The sequence below is a fragment of the Elaeis guineensis genome, chromosome 16, assembly GCF_000442705.2.
Source record: "Elaeis guineensis isolate ETL-2024a chromosome 16, EG11, whole genome shotgun sequence".
Classification (NCBI taxonomy): Eukaryota; Viridiplantae; Streptophyta; class Magnoliopsida; order Arecales; family Arecaceae; genus Elaeis; species Elaeis guineensis.
The window spans coordinates 15,558,636-15,564,132 of record NC_026008.2 but is presented as its reverse complement, the minus strand read 5'-3'; the positions used below and the strand labels follow the sequence as shown (position 1 = coordinate 15,564,132).

The following is a 5,497-nucleotide window of genomic DNA, read 5'->3' as shown; positions in this document are numbered from 1 at the left end:
ACTTGTAGGTCTTGAACTTCAACAAGTTCAATCTTCCTCCTATTGCCCCTTTCTAGGATAAACTCTTTTTCCATAAAAGTAGCATGCTTACTGACAAATACCTTATATTCAGTATAATGGTAGAAGAGGTATCCTATATTCTCTTTAAGATAATCTACATATAAGCATCTATCTATCTTAGCACTTAGCTTATGTCCAAAATTTCTTTTTACATAAGCCGAGTAGCTCCAAATCTTAAGATACTTAATATTAAGCTTTTTATCTCTCCAAATCTCATATGGAGTACTTGGCATAGATTTTGAAGGTACTCTATTCAGGATATGTACAACAGTCTCTAGAGCATATCCCTAAAAGAAAATAGATAAATCTGTAAAGCACATCATAGACCGCACCATATCTAATAAAGTGTGATTCCTTCTTTCAGCTACACTATTTAACTACGGTATATAAGGAGGGGTCCATTCTAAGAGAATCTCTTTTTTTTTAAGATGATCTAGAAATTCACTAGATAGGTATTCTCCTCCTCCATCAGATTGAAGAATTTTAATATATTTTTCAGTTTATTTTTTGACCATACATTGATACTCTTTAAATTTATCAAAGGTTTCAAATTTATGTTGCATAAAATACATATATCCAAACCTAGATAAATCATTAGTGAATGTAATAAAATAAGAGTATCTTTCTCTGGCTTCAGTTGTCATAGGATCACATACATCAGTATGTACAAGTTCTAATAACTCATTTATTTTTTCTCCATATCTACTAAATAGAGTCTTGATCATTTTTTTCATAAGATAAGATTCACAAGTTCCTAATGATTCATAATCATAAAGATCAAAGAAGTCTTCTTTGTATAACTTGTTAATTCTTGTCTCACTTATATGACCAAGTCGATAATGACAGAGTAAAGTGTTATTTATATGTTCTTTGATAAGTACATTAAATATATTAATAAAAATATTAATTTATTAATTAATTCATCTTTATTATTAGAAATTGATGCTTCTATTAATCTTTTATAGGAAAGATGGTTGTCAATGAAAAGAGCTCGATTTAAGGGTTAGAATGATTCAAATTTGGAGCAAATCAGACTTAAAACAGATCCTTAATTGAGAGACAACAATAAGCTCAAGTCCAAGACAAATTGGGCTCAAAATTAGCCCAAAATCAAGTCAAAATGTCCCAAACCTGAACCTAATTGGTATGGTTAGTTCATAAAAAAAATCAATTTTTTTTCTAATTAGATTATTTTATTTGTATGTTTAGAAATATTTTTTGCTTCTTATAGCCTAGTGATTTACTACTTTTTATAATTTAGAGAAATTTACTACTCTAATAGTAGATTTGATTTCTTCTTTATTTGTAGGTTACCTACTTGCCTTTTAATCTTAGCATAATTTACTTTCTATTTAGTTAGATTTAATAAGTCTTTTCACATCTAATTAATCTAATTTAAAACCTACTTTTTATTCTTCTTATTTTAGATAACATAACATAAAAGGAAAACAAAGACACACCATATAACACCTAACTAAAATAGAGAAATTAATTAAACCTTAAAAGCTTCTCACTTGTATTGGACATCTTTTCTTTTTGTATTACATATTTTTATAAAATATTTTAAGGGCACAAACCCTAATCAACATAAGGTGAAGATTTTATCATCCTTCTATGGCCCACAAACCACCACCTTTTATTTGCATTGATCTAAACTTTAATCTAAAATCAATTAGATGTTGGCCTCTAAGGACTCTCAAGCTCAATAGGACAAGGAATCCTAAGAGTTGGATCGGATTAGGATTAGTTATTTTGATGATGTCTAGGAAAGTGGTTCAGAGACAAGATCTCCACCAACCTTACACTTATCTGACTAGTTGGGTGGCTAATCTTTTACCTAGAATGCTCGAAGGTGACCTTGGCAGTTAGGAGCTGTCTAGATCTATGATAATCTTTAGTTAGGATTGATTGCAAAACTTGCTTGCTATTGAAAATTTTAATCTAATTAAAAGCATTCTTTTCTATGGTCTCTAGATTTAGGACTCCTTAGGTCCTTTTCTTTAGAACTCTTTTCTCCCTTTCTTCTCCTATTCTTCTCTTCTCTTCCAGAAAAAAAATTTGTTGAAATTTGAACTCAATTTGATCTTGTGGGTGCATGCTAGGACGTCGATCATTACAACCTAATTTACACTCATTGGACCTAGAACTAGAAAAAAAATGATTAGAACGAACTAAATCAAAACCATAGATCCAAACCAAGAAACTGATCCATCATGGCAATTGAAGGAGTACTTTACTTTTTCAACCTACACCTACTCACCATGTATCTAGCCTCTATTGGAGCACGATCTCAGCTCCTCCCACGGACCTTGGGTGCAGCAGAACCAGCAACAAACAAATCTGGAGACTTCTGGACTCGATCCAAGGCCCTTGACGAAATCAGTCTGGTTGCTGTCTTCTTCGTCATCCTTTCATTCCAGATGAAGAACACCTCTGAAATCATCTCTAAAAAATCTAAGATCTAGTACCCAACCAGATCAGACCTGGATCGAGGTCTTCCAATTCATAGATCTCAAATCAGGATATTCTAGATGGGGAAGAAAGTAGATGGAGACAGACCTTCCAGATCTGTCTTGCTGCAGCCTTTCTTGTAGATCTGTTGATGGAGATCTCACCCATGCCTCAAACGACCTCAGATCAACTCCAGATCTGAGAGGGACTTGTACCAACCTCTTCTCAAGAGATATCAGGTCCTAGACTTGGTGTTTGGATGACTGCAAGAGAGGAGGGGAGCAATCTGGTTGGCGGCTGTAAGGAGGAAGGGGCTAGCGCCTCCCTTCTTTCTTTCCTTATCTGGACCTGGCGGCAAGAAACCCTAGGGTTTCTTGCTCTTGGGGCATGGAGGATGGCTGGAGAGAGAGGGAGAAGAGAGAGAGAGACTTGGGAGAAAGAGTCATCTATTACTTGGCTTTATCAAACCTATACAAGTACATGTATATATAAACACCGGGTCAAGTGACCCAAACCCAAAACTCCCTTGACCAACTCTATGGGAGATTAGGTTAACCCAAGCCCATGTATACCCATGACTCGACCTAATCTCACCTATCCTAAGCCCAGACCTGACCCATAAAGAGTTGGTCTCTTGAGGCCCGCATAACCTAGACCTCAAGAACCCGAAAGGCCCACAGCCTTTCAACCTAGGGCCCAACTAGCCCTAGAGCCTCCATGAAGCCCTCATGAATGATGGACCTTAGCCTTAGCCTTGATCCCCTGGGCCTTGGGCACACCACCTGGATCACAACAGCCTCCTCCTATAGAAGCAATACAATAGGAAATCAAGTCCAGCATTATTCAAATGCTACCATCTTTTTATGGATTGTCGAATGAGGATCTTTACAAACACTTGGACGAATTTCTTATGATACACTCTACTGTCAAAATCTAAAATTTCTTTGATGATGCCCTTAGGTTAAAATTGTTTCCATTTTTCCTTAAGGACAAAGTCAAGCATTGCCTAAACTCTTTAGATTCGATAACCATTTCAACCTGGGACTAACTTCAGAGAGTATTTCTCAATAAATACTTTCCCATAAGAAAGACAAACTAGATTAGAAAAACCATTATCAGTTTTTCCCAAATGGATGGGGAAATGTTCTATGAGACTTGGGAGAGACTCAAAGATCTAATTCGTAAATGTCCACATCACGTCGTACCCAAATGGCAACTAGTCCAGTGCTTTTATGATGGTCTCTCCGAAAAGCATCGGCAGATGGTTGATGCCTCGTGTGGTGGAATATTCATGCTAAAAAATGAACATGAGGCCTGGAAACTATTCGAGACCCTTAGCAAAAATTTTCGACACCACATGTCTGTCGCCCATAGAGATCCTCCCATGATTGGACCAAAAAGAGGTGGAATGTATGAGGTAGGCCATTTCTTAGACATCCACAGCAAGGTAGATGAATTGTCATAAAAACTCAGCAAGGTGGATGAATTGACACAAAAACTTGATCGATTACTGCAAGTCAGACAGATCAACTCTTCCCAATCCACATAAGTCCTGGATGTTTGTGCCATTTGCTCAAGCCCAACCCATTTCATTACTGAGTGTCCAACTGCATCCTAATTTCTTGAGTTCATACATGACCAAGTCCAGCAAGCTCAAGCCCAACCAGCTCGTAAATCAAGAAACAATCCATATTCAAACACATATAACCCTGGTTGGTGAAACCATCTGAATTTTTCTTGGAGACCACAACTAGGGGTTGGCCCTGCACCTAACTATTAGGACCCAACACATAGGCAAGGACCATACTACCAAAATGCCCCACAACCTTCCACCACTAGACATAGTTCAGCTTTTGAGGAGAAGGTCTTGAAAGAGCTGGAACAATTGGAAGCCAATACCCAGATCCTTCACTCTCACACACAATCAATTGCTAAGCTAGGGGCCCAAATAGGTCAATTAGCTACAGCATTTAGTAGAAGAGAAAAGGGAAAACTACCCAGCCAATCCATAAGCAATCCTAAGGGGCAGTATATGGCTGAAAGCTTGAATGTCCATGAAATCTTTTCTGAGCAAGCTAAATCTGTGATGATCTTTAGAAGTGGAAAAGTCTTAGAACACCTAGAAAGAGCCAATACGTCAGGAACTCAAACTCAGACCAAATTACCTGACAATAAGGAAGACCCTGAGGAGAGGGATGAACCAATTTTCTCAGCACCTGTACTTAGAGTTTCGTTCCCAAGTGCTCTAGAAACACCTTTACCTTCAGACAAAATAGAGGTCAAGATGAAAGAAATGCTTGAACTATTTAAAAGTCCATATGAACCTTTCTCTTTTAGATGCCATCAAATAGGTCCCGATGTATGCAAAGTTTCTGAAGGATTTGTGCACACAAAAATGAAAATCTAAAGCACACATCCCCAAGAAAGTCTATCTCACTGAACAAGCCAGCTCAATCTTCCAACATACCACACCATTCAAACTTAAGGACCTTGGTGTCCCTATCATCTCCTATGTCATAGGTGGCCTGACCATAAAAAATAGTCTTGTTAGATTTAGGGGCGAGTGTCAACCTTCTTTTGAGCTCAGTATATGAATTTTTTAGTTTTGAAGAATTAAAACCCATGCCAGTTACCTTACAATTAGTTGATAGATCCATTAAGATACCTCTTGGGATGATTGAGGATGTGTTGGTCAAGGTGGATGAGTTCTACTTCTTCATAGACTTTTTTATTTTGGAGATGGAATCTAGAAGTGACCCTAGCCAAATCGCAATCATTTTAGGCTGACCCTTTCTTGCCACAGCCAATGCATACATTAACTGTAGGATAGGAGCCATGGACATATTGTTTGGAAATAAAAAGTTAAGGTTGAATGTGTTTAATGCTATCATGGGATCTCAAAGTGAAGAGTTTAGCGAAGTAAACATACTAGAGGGACTTGTAGAAGAAGCAACCCCTACCATACCCTCACAAGATCTTCTACAAG

At 37.4% G+C, this 5,497-nt stretch overlaps 1 non-coding gene across 1 annotated transcript; it reads right to left on the bottom strand.

Annotated features, from left to right (window-relative positions):
* Window positions 1-3,607: 3,607 nt before the first annotated feature.
* LOC114913327 (small nucleolar RNA R71) lies at window positions 3,608-3,714 on the bottom strand. The gene has a single exon (XR_003799343.1). It is a non-coding gene; the product is annotated as a small nucleolar RNA R71 (small nucleolar RNA).
* Window positions 3,715-5,497: the final 1,783 nt, after the last annotated feature.